General features: G+C 40.2%; 1 protein-coding gene and 1 pseudogene across 13 annotated transcripts in view; one reads left to right on the top strand and one right to left on the bottom strand.

Moving 5' to 3' along the window:
- MTMR3 (myotubularin related protein 3) overlaps window positions 1-16,653 on the top strand; it is a 200,919-nt gene that overhangs the window by 96,551 nt on the left and 87,715 nt on the right. For 11 of the 13 annotated variants that reach the window (XM_072599995.1, XM_072599990.1, XM_072599997.1 and 8 more), the window contains one exon: window positions 1,767-1,833. The gene's annotated coding sequence lies outside the window, so the exon portion shown is untranslated. Of the gene's footprint in view, window positions 1-1,766; window positions 1,834-1,995; window positions 2,166-16,653 lie in introns of all 13 variants that reach the window. The other 2 variants (XM_072599987.1, XM_072599989.1) reach the window with 1 other exon arrangement.
- Window positions 7,882-8,559, bottom strand: LOC140499055 (14-3-3 protein zeta/delta pseudogene; annotated as a pseudogene).

Raw genomic sequence — 16,653 nt, 5'->3', positions numbered from 1 at the left:
AAGCTCTGTGAAGGAATGGGATCCTGAGCTGACCTTTGAGGAGAAGACAAATTAACTTAGCAGCAGCACCAGCAACACCTTATTGGAATCTCTTGGCTTTTTTTTTCATTTCTTTCATTTTCCAGCTTGATCCTCCACCGGTACCCTTCACATCTGTCCTTAGCAACCAAAAGTTAAAGAGAAAGGGGAAGAAAGCAGGTCTATAAAAACTAGCCAACCCCCCTTGCCCTCCAATATAATGGTCTTTGCGGTAGCCCACATGCCTCGTCCTCGGCCTCTCCAAGGAAGGGAGGGAGGTGTGTTTTCCCCTCTTTTGTGGGACCAAGTCTGCGTATGAACCTGGTTCAGTTTCTTGTCCTGCTTCCACTTGTTCTTTGTTGCACTTGTTGCACTCACCGTCTATGTGGTGTTCTTGGTTGTGATTTTTTTGCTCTGCCTCAGTCCCTGTACATTTCCTCATGCTTCCCTGAATTCTTTGGATGCAGTAATATTTCATTAAATTAAGACACTTGCAAGCATATGACAGTATTCCATCACATTTGTGTGCCACAGTTTGTTTAGCGTTCTTCTCTTGATGAGTATCTGCTTTGTTTCCAGTTTTTGGCTCCATAAGTACTGTGATATTGTAGTATCTCTAGGAACTTTTCCATCTTGTCCTTCCTTAGGATGGCTCACAGTAGAGTCTTTGGGTCAAATGGTGTAGGCATTTTACTCTCCTTTCAGTCTAATTCCAAAGTGATTTCAAAAATAGCTGGGCTAATTACGGCTCCACCAACAGTGTATTAGTATGTCTGTGTTTTCTTAAACCCAGAAAAGAGGTTTTAAATAGCCAGAAAGGAGAGAGGGAATATGTTTCCATTAATTATGTTTAGCTGCAAAAGAATTAATTTACTAATTACGGGAGTAAATGTTCTGTAAATTCAACTGTCTCTTTTAATGTTGAGGTTTTACCGTCCACTTTATCCATGCTTGCTTTGTGTGACTTCAGATCCTTCAGCATGCTCTTGTTGGCCCAGTGGAATGAAATGTCTGTCTGATTCTCTGAAGGGAAATCAACCCCCAAAAAGCTGAGAAGTTCTTTTGTCCTTGGAAAGGTCAAAATGGATCATACATGATGCACGAGTTCCTTGCATTTCAACTTTCAAAGGGTGTTGCACCGAGTTTTTTAAATATAAAAGGCTAGATCCCCTTAATAAAAGCAAACTAGGTGCATAGAGCTCCTTAAACCAAGAAGGCGAAGGCTGCTAGCTGTGATCTTAAACAGTCTTAAAAATGTAAGTGTTCATGTATGCATTGAAGGAGAGAGGAAGTGTGACTCCTGTTGCTGTGCTGTTCTCTATTGAGATACATACTGTAACATGCTTTGTGTTTGGGTTCTTGGAAAGCTAGAATACCATAGGCCAGTTCTGCTCTTTGAGCCTCAGTTTCTTTTTTCGTTGAAAGAAGGAGGTTGTACTTGTAAGGCCTCTCCTAATTTTAACAGTCTGTGAGCGTATGGTTCAGTTTCCGAAGGTTATATTGCTGCTTAGCAGTTTTTGTTCCAGGACACCAAAACGTTCTTGAGATCACTAGCTGATAGTTATCGTCATCGTCGCCGTCATCATCATCATCATCATTGTATACTGGTACATTTTAAACACTTAAGAATGACTGTTATTAGGCTAATGTCTCAGTTTATGGAAGTCAACATACTGTTGCAGGTATTTGAAATAGCTTAATCTTGATTAAAGTTTTTATGTTTTACAAATATGGGTTTTCTTTTGTAGGTTTCAATGTGAACTGTATTGGGAGAAATAATTCTTTGAAAAATTGTTGACAAAGAATCTACATTTGGTAAGTCTGCATTCTTTTTTCTGCTTTTCTCTGTTGTTGACTAAAGACCTGCAGGGAAGAACAATATGAGTATATTCATTAATTAGGGGAATGTTCACTTTTCTCTTATTAGCAAATGTACTTTAAAAAGTTTTTGTTGATGTCTTCTGTTTTTTATATTAGAATAATTTTCCCTGGAGTCCTTCATATGTCCCATATAAGAAGTAATAATTTTAACAACCCCTGCCCCCAACCCCCAAAAAAAGAAAATAAAAGGAAAAAATCCTCACAGTGAGAAGTCTGAAAACACGCACAGTGCATCCCACCTGTGGATCTCCCACCTTTTTGAAGAGGTGGGTTGGAAGCATCTTCTCATTTCTCTTCATTTGAGTCCTACTGGACCTTTATAATTTTGTTACATTTATATTTAAGTAAGTTACTTTATTTTGTTCACTTTAAATTTTTCGTCTGGACCAGTAGGAAGTCACCAATGTGGAAATGTCCTCCATGGGTGCAAACAGGCGTACTGATAATTGCTGGGAGCACTGAATAGTTAGGTGACTTGCTGCCTAGTGTGTGTCTGCAGCCAGACTTGACCTAACAGAGGGAGACAGGCAGAAAGAACGCTGGGTTTGAAGTCACAAGACTAGGTTTCATTCCCTCCTCAGATGTTTACTGTGTGTGTGACCTTAGACCTTACTCCCCTTGGGCCTCGGATTCTCTATCTTTGTCATATGGAGTCAGATGAAATGGCTTCTAGGGGCCCTTCCAACTTTAGATCCAGGATCCTGTGATACTGCCATCCTAACTCCAAGCCACACCATCCCAGGCTTTGGTTCAGGGGTCTATAATGATAATCCTTTTAAGTGTGGTTATGGACTCTTTTGGTGTTGTAATGAAGCCAGCCTGTACCTGAGCAGGGGTCCTTCCAACACCATTTCAAACAAGGCCCTGCAGCCTTTGAGGAAGACCCCCGAGGAGGGTGTGTGCCAGGCTTTGTGCTAGGATGCAGAGAAAGACCCCAAACTGCCTAATGCCATTCACTCTCGATTTCTTTTACGTTATCATGGTAAAAGTTTTGCATGTTTCACTTTATAGCTGTTCATTTAAATCTCCCCAGTGTTTCTTAATTCTTCCTATTTGGAAGAATGTAATACTTTGTTAACATTCATATGCCTTGATTGATTTAGTCATTCCTCGATTGATGGGCACCCAGTTCTGTGCTGCTGTGAATATTTTTGTCTGTATGGGACCTTTTCCCTCATTTATAACGTCATTAGGGCATATATCTAGTAGAAGTATTTATTTCTAGGTCAACAGATACCTCCAGCTCAGTGGCTCTTGTAGGATTCTTCCAAGAATTGTCGCACTAACTCACCACCCTACCAACCGTCCGTTGGTGGCCCTCCCTTCTCTCGGCCTCTCCTCACATGGACCATTTTTGTTTCTTGTCATCTTCTCCAACACGATGGGTATAGAATCTGCCTTTTTTACCTTTTACATTTTTTCTTTTTGGATTTGGATTATTCTTTCATAATTGTTGATAGTGTATATTTCTTCTTTTGAAAATTGCCTGTGCATCTCCTTTTACCACTTTCCTGTTGGTAAATGATTATTGTCATGACCTGTGTGGTTTTTTTTAAAAATTGAGCAACCTCTCCCCCCAATTGAGAACACAAGAAAAACATTTATAAAACATTTTTAAACTTAAAAAAAATACTTATTTCATCTCTTCCAGGAATTCTAACAGAACTTGTGCTTAGGCTGGGTTTTTCTTTGAGCTTTGCTTGAAGAAGTTTTGGAGTCATTCTCTTCTGAATGTGTGTTTAAAGCATTCCTGTCACCATTATTTTGGGGGGATTCTTTTTTTCTTTTGCATACTCTTCCAACCTGTTTCCTGACTTCAGATTTTAGGTCTTAATGGAATTTCTGGGCTGACCTTACTGCTTTTTTTCTTGGGGCTAGGTACTGAGTGTTGTGCTACTTCAGGATTTTAGTGACAGCTCAGTTTGGGGATCTGTACACTATCAGGGTTCCCAAAATAGTCTCATATAAGGCAGCGTTCCCACATGCGTAAGTTCCTGACCTGACTTTGGGTCTGAGCAACAGTAGACTTCTGCTGGTTCAGAATTATGAAACTACACGCTTCCCTTTGGTCTGAGATTCCTGCCCTAGTTATTCTTCTCCAGGCTTCAGACTGGGCTAGAAGCTGGAACTGAAACCCTGCACTGCACATGGGCGTCTGAACCACACAGATACTGCTTGCTTCTGGACTCGTTCCTCTCTCTGTATATTACCTGTGATCTGTGACTGGTCCTTGATGTGCCTCTCCTGGTCACAGATCCCCTTCTTTCTTCTGCCCTAGATGTGTCCTGCAACTGGGAAGTGGGTGGCAAAGCTACCAGGTGGCACCTTTTCCCTCCCTGGCATTTATACGTGTGTGTATCTATCTGTCTGTCTGTCTGTCTGTTTGTCTGTCTATCTATCTACCTCCTCTAGTCCTTGGCTACCATTTTTGTTCCTGGCCGGACTATGTCCCCAGTGTCCTCTACTATCTTCTTATGCTGGCCAACCTGGGCTGGCTTTTTCTTGAATTTTCCTCTCAGGATTCAGTTTGGTGCATTTCTTGGACCTGTTTTAGACAAATTTTGGTGGGGAGCTCACTGCAATTCTTCCTGCATCTCTGCCATCTTACCTCTCCTTGTCATTGCCTGTCTTTGATAAAACAGTGTTTTCTCCTTATAACTGATTTCTGTTTCCTTCTGTACATATTAACTATTCTATTCATCCCCTTAAAAATATCTTGTAGAACATGGCTTCCTAATCTGGGGTTTGAGAACTTGGAAACTTGAATGAGAAAACAAAGTACATCTTTATTTTTACTCGCCTCTAAATGAAATTTGGCATTTCCTTCAATTATGAATGTAGGCAGCACACGTTCTGAGAAGGGCTGGATAGGGTTTGCCAGACTCTCAAGATGCTAGGATGCATGTTTCTATAACTTTCCCTGCATGAGTCAGTATACCTGGCTCTGCACGTGACACCTTTCTCTTCCCCTTTTTTCAGCATCCGCACATTTTCAGTTCCTCCCCTGTTCTCCCTGGTCTTTCAGAGATCATTGGTAATGGCCAAACAGTCAGGCCTTCTGATTTTTTTAAGGATCCTGGGCATGTGTTTCACAGTGACATGTGGTTTGAACTGATCAGTGGTGGCTCACACGCTCCTCCATTCTCTGCATAGACATTTTGGTCCTTTCTGGATTCATTTTCTCTTGAGGAGAACACAGAGGCAGAACAAGGAGGGAGCAGCATCTCTGCTTTTTTGGTCTTGTTATCACTTTCCCATGCACTGCAGGCAGAGGGCTTGCCCCTTCACTGCCTGTCTCCAGAAAGGTACAGCACAACCTCCCTCCAAACCAGTCTGGTTGCTCTTGCTTCCTTTACCACCTTTGGCTCCTCGGGCCATGGCTTGGTAGTCAGTTGCTGTTGTTTATATTTGCTTCCATCTTCTGGACATGTGTGATTTGGACAGTTCCAGAAAACTTAATCAGTATGTTCCTATTCAGATTTCCCTTACGTAATGCAATAATAACTCACATTTATATAGCATTTTAAAGTTTTCCTCAAAATGTAGATAAGGAAAACTGAGGTTCTGAAAGTTTAATTAACTCATGGGTGCTTACACACACACAAGTAAGACTTGACCTCCGGTCTCCTGAAGATTTATCGAACACTCCTATCTATTGGGTCATTCTGCCTTTAACACAGTTTAGATTCTGTGATAGGGATGGTGATATCCCTCCTTTAGATTCCCCATAAAACCTTGCACATAGATGGCCCTTAATAAATCCTTTTTGAACAAATAAAAATGTGGAGTTTGAATCCTATTTTAATTACAATTTTATGATGAAATCATATATAAAAGTTCTTTTGTAGACAAAGTAATTTGTCCCTGATTGTTTTGTTTGAAAGTGATGTTTTCCATATTAACTTTGATCAGAATGCCATGTACACACAATGATATTAGCATTTGTACGTGTTTCTTTCTTAGCTATTAAGTAGTTATCTCTCATAGTAGAACAAGAAATTGAAGTCTGATTATTCTGTTTGTCAGTTCTTTTCTCATGTTGTGGAGATTTAATGTTGGTTCTGTCTTGAGCACTTGAATCTCTCCCTTCTATCAACCAGCCCCTGTTTTTAGAGATCAATATTTTGGGGCCTAAAAAATTGGTTTCTGTCATTTGTTGCAGTTTGGAGATAATAGCCTGCTGATTTGGTGAAAAAAGAATTGATTTTACTGTGTTTCATTGATTTTACAGATTTCATTGATTGACGAAACCTTGTCCATGGTTCAGGAATATTTAATTTTTTTAAAAGTGGATAAGTACTATAATTCACATTGGAATTTTCTTTAAATAATGGAAGAGATATTTTATATTTTCTTTTTTCATGCTTATTGATATCTTTTCTTTTAACATTATCTTCAGTTCTAAGAATGTTTCTCCCCATTTCCCTCTTCCCAAAAAGTTATTCTTTAAAAGAAAGAGGTAAAAAACAAATCAGGAAAGTCAATCCATGTATTAGCCCAGTCTGATAGTATCTGCAGTATTTTATTCTCCCATACCCGCTTCTTCAAGAGGGAGATGTGATCCATTCTGCCCTCTCTGTTGTGGGCTGCCTGTGCTCATGTGGCTGTTGTCATCATTATTGTTTCCAGAATTCCACTTCCCCAAGCCTTCCCATGCTTCTCTGTCTTCTTCATAGCCATCATTCCTTAGAGGACAATAATAATATTCCATTATGCTCAGGTCTGGCTGTGTGTTTAGCCACTTCTCAGTTGATGGGAATCTACATAGTTTCTCTTTGCACCTACAGAAAAGTGGTGCTGTGAATATTTTGGTCTGTGAATAGATTTCAAGAAGTCTATGAACTTGGAGGAGGAAATGACAACTTTATTTTCACTGACCTTTAACTGAAATTTAGCATTTCCTTTTTTTTTTTTTTTGAAAAGTCCATTCATAAAACTTTTATTCCACTTCCATCAACTTAATACACATGTTCTTAACAATTATGCTTGGATTGTTCATGAAAATTTCATAAGACGTTAAACAAAGCTAGCCATCATCTCAAGTTATTTCCCTGTTAACTGTTAATTTTTACAGCACATGCATGTTAGGCAAGTACAAAAAAATCTCAAAAGCAAAAAACCTAAAAAAAGTTAAATACATGGGTTTTTTGTTTTACTGCTGTGCTTGATATAGTGACTTTATGAATATCAAGCAATTCATTTTTACTGCATCTTTACTTGTACATTTGGCCTTAGGTTGCCTGAACCATGTAAATACAAATAAAATGAGTGTAGCAAAAGTACTGAAAGCAAACAGCAGGTAACTTTCCAAAGAATGGGATGTGAACCGTCTCTGCCCTTCTCCAGAGTAAATGGACTGGGTTAAAACTTTGTCTTAAGGAACACTTTTGCAACTGCAGTCATAAAGGTGTTCATGTTGAGATTGTGTATTCCACAGATACACAGGGAATGACATGTAATATCTATGGGACATCTTTTCTACCACAGCCATGAGTGCTCCAACCCTAAAGTACCCACAATAACTACACCTGTGGCTGGAACCAATTATCCCTTTATCCCCCCACCATGACAGACCAATATGTAGGCAGTTTTCTTTGCTTAGACATGGAAACTGTTTTAACACTGGCCGTGTGAAATCACAATGTATATGCCAAACATGTAAAACGTGTATGAAAATTCCATATCCCCATATTGGTCACCTCAGATGAAAACAGATAACTCCCCAAATGTTAACTGGCTCTTCTCCCCTAATATTAAACATAAAAACCACATGGGAAATATAGAAATCCAAATAGAAGTAACATAAACCTGTCATAAATCGTAAACAAAAACTACTTGTCGGACAGCATGGATGACAAATGGTCTACTGTGTAAATTTTAGAATGAGGCAGACAAAAGTTGGAAGGCTGGTTCATTCTCCCCTCCTTCTCCTGCTTCAGCTTCATCTCCTTGGGTGTCCGAAGTCCACAACGTCCACTTGTCTCACAGGAATTGCATCATTAGTGTGCTGTCTTTGTATGATTCTTCACTTAATGTATCAAGTTCAGCAATGGCTTCATCAAAAGCTGTCTTTGCAAGGGAGCAGGCTTTCTCGGGAGAGTTCAGGATCTCATAATAGAACACAGAGAAGTTCAAAGCCAGACCCAATCTTATAGGATGCGTTGGTTGCATCTCCTTTTTGCTGATTTCAAATGCTTCTTGATATGCTTGTTGTGATTGATCCACTATTCCTTTCTTGTCATCACCAGCAGCAACCTCAGCCAAATAACGATAATAGTCTCCTTTCATTTTCAAATAGAAAACTTTGCTTTCTGCTTGTGAAGCATTAGGAATCAAGAACTTTTCCAATAGAGATAGTACATCATTGCAGATATCTCTTAGTTTGGTCTCAATTTTCTCTCTGTATTCTTGGGCCATCTGCTGTTTTTTTTCAGCATCTTCCATCTTTTGCTCAATACTTGAAACAACCCTCCAAGATGACCTTCGGGCCCCTACGACATTTTTGTAAGCAACAGAGAGAAGATTCCTCTCCTCATTGGATGATTCAGCTCCTTGCTCAGTTACAGACTTCATGCAGGCTGCCATGTCATCATATCTCTCAGCCTGCTCAGTCAGTTTGGCCTCCTGCACCAGCTCATTTTTATCCATGACTGAATGTTCTGTGCCTGAAGCGAGTGGCAGCGGACGGATGGATGGATGGATGCGGGGTTCAGTGGTCTCTGGGCGGCGGCAGTGGCAGCTAGCATTTCCTTTAATCCTGAGTACAGACAACACATATTCTGAGAAGGGGTCCATGGGCTTCCCCAGACTGAAGCCAGAGGGGTTTAGGACACAAGAAGGACGAACATTATTGTGTCCGTCTTCCTGCTGAAATGTAATGAGAGAGACTTGGTCAGACACTTTGCTGAACTAGCATTCTCTGTATCTGCCAAAAAAGGAAACAAAGGGAGTCTGGCAGAACTTGTTCTTGATGGTTCCATGCTGGCTGTTTGCAGTCACCACTGTGTTATCTGATATCTTATCTGTCTATCAGTCATCAAGCATTTATTAAGTGTGCTAAACCCCAGACTTGGATGACACTCACTTTCTACAACATTCACTCCTGCCCATGGGATGCCAGATGAAGCTGGAGAAAGATCACCGAACCATGCTGCAGGGTCTACCACAAGTCTCAGCTGGGCTCTTACTGCTGTAAGGGAATCCTCTTCCCAATTGACTTCCTGACCCATTGGCCACAGACACTCTTCCAAACCTTTTCATCCCATTTCAAACTTCTTATAGCTCTCCCTCCTACTTCTCTGATGGGGACTTGACCTCTTACTTCATGTCATTCGCCATGAGCCTCTTCTTCTTCTCATTTCCTCCTCTCAGATCACTCATGTGCCTTTGTTACAGCCTTCAGCTTCACCCCGTTTGTTTCACATGAAAGAGCCCTTCTCTTTGCCAAGGCAAACTCCTCCACCTTCACAAGTGATCATTTCCAGCCTGTCTCTTTCAGCAAACTGTCCCTTCTATGATCCCTAATCTCACTAATCCTTAGCTTCTCCCTGTTTCTACTCACTATGAACATCCCCATGTCTCTCCTGGCCTCACAAAATCCTGGCTTAGGTCATCCCTCCATTCTCTCTGGCTGTATCCTCATATCTCTTTACTTTCTTTGTGACTTAAACTCGTCAAAAGGTCCTCCATATTTGGTGTCTTCTCTTTCTTCTCACTCTCTTCCTAACTCTTTGCATTCTGATTGCTCCTCTCATCAATCACCTGAAGCTTCCCTCTCCAGAGTTCTGGAGACAGTATTTTCTCCTGATTCTCCTCCCACTTGTCTGGCTACTCCTGTCTCCTTTGGATCTTCAAGTCCTGTTGCTAATCCTGGGTGCCCTAGCCTCTTCCTTTGGGTGCTCTTTTTCCTCCATATGTTTTACTTGGTGCACTCATCAGCTTCTGTGGATTCATTTATCTCTGTGCAGAAGATCTAATTGTTCACTCTTAACCTCTCCCACTTCCAATTTCACATTTCTTGAATATACCCCTCCTCTCATCTGTCACTGCCTCCATCCTGATGCAGGCTCCCACACCTGGATCACGGCTCCAGCCTCTCCCCACCCTAGTCCATCTTCCACTCAGCTCTTTCACAACTTTACCAGTATCATATATAGACTGGACTTCAGACAAAATTATTTTCATTTGTATTCCTCTAATTATTAATGACTTGGAGCATTTTTTAAATTTAACTATGTTATGTTGCATTTCTTTATTTGAAAGCTATTTATACTCTTTAGCCATGTAGATACTGAAGAACAGCGTTGTCTTAGGAAGTTGAATTTGTTCCTTTTGTATTTGCTATTGCAGTCTTTATCAAAGAAACTTGGCTGCAGAGGTTCCTTCCCCCCGCCCCCTCCCCCTGCCCCCAATTAGCTTCATTCTTTTGTTTTAGTTGCATTAGTTTCTGTGGAGTAGTAACAACACTACCCTGTACTTTTGTTTTTAAATTTATCAAACAGTAGGTTGGTAGGTTTATCTGCTTTTATATATTGCATACCTAATCAGTCCCACTGATTTACCTCTCTTTTACTTTTAGCCAGTCTCAGATATTTTTGGAGGAAGAGGGGTAGTGGTGGTAATAACAATAGCAGTAGCAGCTTTAGAAATAATTGGGATACTACTCAAAACAGTTAGATTTTCAAACAAAATAAATTTTAAAATGTGCAAAGGGCTCTAAAAATATTGTTTCATTTTATCTTCAGAACAATCCTGGGAGATAGGTGCTGTTGTTATTGTTACTTTACAGATGAGGAAAATGAGTCAGAAAGATGTTAATTGACTTACCCAGGATCACACAGTTGAGAAGTATCTGTGATTGGGTTGGAACTGGCTCTTTCTAGGTCTTGCACTCTGTTCACTCCATCGCCTAGGTGCCTCTGCTAGGACTGTTTGAGATCTGGTATGTCTGGGCCTCCTTCCTTCCTACTTTTTTTCAGTATTTTTCTTCTTTTGAGATTCTTGAACTTTAATTCCTCTAAATGAATTTTGTTGCTGTTTTTGTTGTTAAGTCTGTAATGTAATCCTTTTGTAATTTGATTACTGTTGTACTGAATGCATAAATTAATTTAGGTAGTATTATCATTTTTATTATATTCCTCAGCCCACATATGCAAAATGTATTAATAGCTGTCGATTTATTTGGGTCTGTATTTCTGTAAAAAATGTTTTGTATTTGTATTCTTATGGTTCTTATACGTGTCTTGGAACAAAGATCAAGTATTTTGTATATTCTCTAGTTATTTTAAGTAGAATTTCTCTTTCTATCTCTTCCTGCTGAGTTTTGTTGGTAATATATACAGAATTTTTTTTTAATTTCAAATGCTTTTATTCTCCATTTTTCAACTTTCCCAAAGTTGTTTCAGTTAATTTTTAAAAATTGACTCCCTCCGTTCTTTGAGTAAACTGTCGTATCTATAGAAATTGAGTAAAACTTCTGTTTCTTCTTTGCCATGCTTATTCCTTTAGTTTATTTTTCTTGTTTTCTTTCAATAGCTGGCATTTCTAGCACTGTATAAAATAGTAGTGGTGTTAATGAACATCCTTAATTCATCCCTGATCTTATTGGAGCCATCTCTAACTCATCACTGTTATGTAGAATACTATTTTCTAGATTGAGATAGACACTATTTATATTAAGGAAAACTAGTTTTGTTCTTATAATTAGAAATATGTGTATTCTTAATGGTGTCATTCAGCAGACTCCTTAAACCTTTTACCTTCAAATTCTCCAACAGTTTGTTCATTTCTTTGTGTTCCATTTTAAAAAAATCTGTTAGATTTTTTCGGTTCTGTGAGAGGGACATTAAAGTCACAATTAATGTGTGAGGTGTTGTTTGGGTTTTTTTTCCCAAATGACTGTGCCAGATTAACTGATGAAAATAGTTCACAAAAAGTTAGCACCTTTTTTTTTTTTTTGTGCCTCTTCTGCATTTTATTTTTTATTTTTTTTTCTTTATTTTTTTTAATTTAACTTTTAACATTCATTTTCACAAAATTTTGGGTTCCAAATTTTCTCCCCTTATGTCCCCTCCCCCCACCCCAAAACACCGAGCGTTCTAATTGCCCCTGTCTGCCAATCTGCCCTCTCTTCTATCATCCCTCTCTGCCCTTGTCTCCATCCTATACCCCTTTACCTGTATTTCTTATTTCCTAGTGGCAAGAACAGTACTAGACAGTTGTTCCTAAAACTTTGAGTTCCAGCTTCTCTTCCTCCCTCCCTCCCTCCCTACCTCTTCCCTTTGGAAGGCAAGCAATTCAATATAGGCCAAATCTGTGTAGTTTTGCAAATGGCTTCCATAACAGCAGTGTTGTGTAAGAACTAACTATATTTCCCTCCATCCTATCCTGTCCCCCATTACTTCTGTTCTCTCTTTTGATCCTGTCCCTCCCCAAGAGTGTCGACCTCAAATTGCACCCTCCTCCCCATGTCCTCCCTTCCATCATCCCCCCCACCTGCTTATCCCCTTCTCCCCCACTTTCCTATATTGTAAGATAGGTTTTCATACCAAAATGAGTGTGCATTTTATTCCTTCCTTTAGTGGAATGTGATGAGAGTAAGCTTCATGTTTTTCTCTCACCTCCCCTCTTTTTCCCTCCACTAAAAAGTCTTTTGCTTGCCTCTTTTATGAGAGATAATTTGCCCCATTCCATTTCTTCCTTTCTCCTCCCAATATATTTCTCTCTCACTGCTTGATTTCATTTTTTTAAGATATGATCCCATCCTTTTCAATTCACTCTGTGCTCTGTGTGTGTGTGTGTGTGTGTGTGTGTGTGTGTGTGTGTGTGTGTGTAATCCCACCCAGTATCCAGATACTGAATAGTTTCAAGAGTTACAAATGTTGTCTTTCCATGTAGGAATGTAAACAGTTCAACTTTAGTAAGTCCCTTATGACTTCTCTTTGCTGTTCACCTTTTCATGCTTCTCTTCATTCTTGTGTTTGGAAGTCAAATTTTCTTTTCAGCTCTGGTCTTTTCATCAAGAATGCTTGAAAGTCCTCTATTTCATTGAAAGACCAATTTTTCCCCTGAAGTATTATACTCAGTTTTGCTGGGTAGGTGATTCTTGGTTTTAGTCCTAGTTCCTTTGACTTCTGGAATATCCTATTCCATGCCCTTCGATCCCTTAATGTAGAAGCTGCTAGATCTTGTGTTATCCTGACTGTATTTCCACAATACTTGAATTGTTTCTTTCTAGCTGGTTGCAGTATTTTCTCCTTGACCTGGGAACTCTGGAATTTGGCCACAATGTTCTAGGAGTTGCTCTTTTGGGATCTCTTTCAGGCGGTGATCTGTGGATTCCTTGAATACTTATTTTGCCCTCTGGTTCTAGAATATCAGGGCAGTTTTCCTTGATAATTTCATGAAAGATGATGTCTAGGCTCTTTTTTTGATCATGGCTTTCAGGTAGGCCCATAATTTTTAAATTGTCTCTCCTGGGTCCATTTTCCAGGTCAGTTGTTTTTCCAGTGAGATATTTCACATTATCTTCCATTTTTTCATTCTTTTGGTTTTGTTTTGTGATTTCTTGGTTTCTCATAAAATCATTAGCCTCCATCTGTTCCATTCTAATTTTGAAAGAACTATTTTCTTCAGTGAGCTTTTGAATCTCCTTTTCCATTTGGCTAATTCTGCTTTTGAAAGCATTCTTCTCCTCATTGGCTTTTTGACCCTCTTTTGCCAATTGAGTTAGCCTATTTTTCAAGGTGTTATTTTCTTCAGCATTTTTTTGGGTCTCCTTTAGCAGGGTGTTTACTTGTTTTTCATGCTTTGCTTGCATGCCTCTCATTTCTCTTCCCAGTTTTTCTTTCACCTCTCTAACTTGATTTTCAAAATCCTTTTTGAGCACTTCCATGACCTGAGCCCATTGAGTGGGCTGGGATACAGAAGCCTTGACTTCTGCGTTTTTCCCTGATGGTAAGCATTGTTCTTCTTCATCAGAAAGGAAGGGAGGAGATGCCTGTTCACCAAGAAAGTAACCTTCTATAGTCTTATTTCTTTTCCCTTTTCTGGGCATTTTCCCAGCCAGTGACTTGACTTCTGAGTGTCCTCTCCACCCCCACCTCACCTCCAGATCCGCCCAGCCAGGGCTTGGGGTCTGAGATTCAAATGCTGCTTCCCAGCCTCAGGGCTTTGGGCGGGGGCAGGGCTGCTATTCAGTGTGAGATTAAGTTCAGGTGCTCAGGTGGGGGCAGGGCCGCCTCTCAGGCTCAGTTCCCTCAGGGGGTTTATGCAGAGACCTTCAACAATGGATCCAGGCTCCTGCCTGCTTGGGGAGCCCTGGTCTGCTCCCGCCTCCGCCGCTGCCTCCCGAGGGGACCTGAGTTATGGGGGCACCCCACACCCCTCTCGACCCGCCGAAGAGACCTCACCTGTGGGTGGGGGACCCACGTGGCCGCTGGAGATTCTGTCCCTGAAGCCTGCTTGGATCCGCTCCTTTCCACGCTGCGCCGCTGAGGCAGGGTTGGGCTCTGCTCCAGGTCCGGGGCACGAGGGACCTTTTGTGAGAGGTTTTCAGTCTCTCTGGAGCAGAAATCTCCTCCACTCCATTGTTCTGTAACTTCTGCTGCTCCAGAATTTGCCGTGGTTCTTTTTTTTACAGATATTTTATGGGCAGTGGGTTCGGAGGTAGCGTATGTGCGTCTTTCTACTCCGCCATCTTGGCTCCGCCCCAGCACCTTTTTTAACATGGAAAATAGGGATGAAAATACAACCTTGTATGGTTGTTTTGATGGTAATTATAGCCCAGATGTATATGACACTATAAGATCTTAAAAGTGTTTTCTTTCTTGTAGAACCCTGTGAGGTAGGTATTAACCCCCCATTTTGCACATAAAGAAACTGAAGTCAGAAGAGCTAGGCTTATGATTGCACAACTAGTAAGTATTAGAACTACAACTCAAACCTAGTTCTTCCTTAGTCCACATAGTTTTCTTTCTACTACAGCTGTATATATAGCATATCAAGTTAGATTCTTCCCCTCAAATTAGTATGATATTAGTATCAAAAATACTTTGTGTTCTAAGTCATTATATCTTTATCTACATATATATTTGTACATATGTATACCATCATTATTTAATGCAAGGGAAATAGATTGCACATTTTAAAAAGGAATTTTTATCAAAATTCTTTAAAATTAAGGGTAGAGTATAAAACCTCAGGGGCAGCTAGGTGGTGCAGTGGATAGAGCACCACTGCAGGAGTCAGGAGGACCTGAGTTCAAATCTCACCTCAGACACTTGACACTCACTAGCTGTATGATCTTGGGCAAGTCACTTAACCCCAACTGCCTCATCCTGGGTCATCTCCAGTCATCCTGATGAATATCTGGTCACTGGATTAATATGGCTGTGGAGGAGAAGTGAGGCTGGTGACCTGCACAGCCCTCCCTCACTCAGAACAAAGTCAAGTGCAAGTCATGTCATTATTTCTCTGATGGCATGGTCTTCTTCGGCAGGGAAGGGCGAACACACAAGAGTATAAAGCCTCAGCCATTTATGCCTCACATGCAGAGTAGATAATTGATAAATAGTTGCAGATTAACTAAACTAGAAACTCCTCGTATTTAGAAGGGCTCATTCCTAGACCATTCCTAGATAGCTATTTGAATGACTTTATAAGCATTATTCTCTGCCTGACTTTTCCTTTAGGACCTTTCTTTCATTAACTTATCTTGAAAATTTGTCTAGTGTAGTGAAATCAGACGTTAACGTCTTCCATCACTAATAAGGAATTATAGAGCTCTTAAGTAGAAGAGATCATCGAACCTGGTTACCTCGTTAAATAAAATCATGTTGCTGCCTTTTACTTTCATACCAGTCATATTCTAAAATTCTCTGTGCATCGAATCCTTCCTTGTAATTAGAGAGATTGTGAAGCAAAACTGATTAATGGAGCAGCGGAGTCCGGCAGCATCATTAATATTCTGTCCTGTATCCTCTTAGCTTCTCTGGAAAGGAAGGAGATATTTCACCAACTTCTTGCTTATGAGGAGGTTATCCATTCCAGTTAGTCAAAGATAGGTCCTCTTCCAGTATTGTTTTCATACATGTTGCTATGGTCATTGTGCATATTGTCTTGGTTCTGCTCGCTTCACTTTCCATCAGTTCATAGAAGTCTTCCCTTGATTCTCTAAATCTTTTTCTCTCTCTCCCTCCCACACCCTTCCTTCCTCTTCCCCTCTTTCCTCTCTTTCTCCCTCCTTCCTCTTGTTACAGTGCATTTGAATCAATATTCAACCTGGTATCAGGAATAAATTGTTGGATTTTGAGCCAGGAAAGCTGAGTTCACATCACACTTCAGACTGTTATTAGTTATAATCTTCTCTTGGCCTTTAGTTCCTCATTTGTAAAATAAGAAGGTTGAACTAAATGACCTGTGTGGTCTCTTTCACTTCAGCTGATGCTCCCATGATCCTGGAGTGCCGTTGTATTATATTCCTATACCACTGCTTGTGTGACTAGACCCTAGTCGATAGGCACCCACTTTGTTTACAGCTTTTACTACCATACAAAGTCCTACTAAAAATACTTTGGTATATCTGAAACCTTTCACGTTTTTTACTTTCTTGGGACATATTTCCCATACTGGGATCCCCAAGGTCAAAGATTATGAATACATTGGCAGCTACTTTATTTCAGCTAAAATTGTTAGAGTAAGAAAAGTAAGGGTCTTGGAATGTATCTCTCTTATTGACTGAGTGTACGTTGGTGT

Source organism: Notamacropus eugenii, chromosome 4, assembly GCF_028372415.1.
Source record: "Notamacropus eugenii isolate mMacEug1 chromosome 4, mMacEug1.pri_v2, whole genome shotgun sequence".
NCBI classification, from domain to species: domain Eukaryota; kingdom Metazoa; phylum Chordata; class Mammalia; order Diprotodontia; family Macropodidae; genus Notamacropus; species Notamacropus eugenii.
Note: the sequence above shows the minus strand (reverse complement) of the source record. Positions and strands in the feature narration are given on the sequence as shown.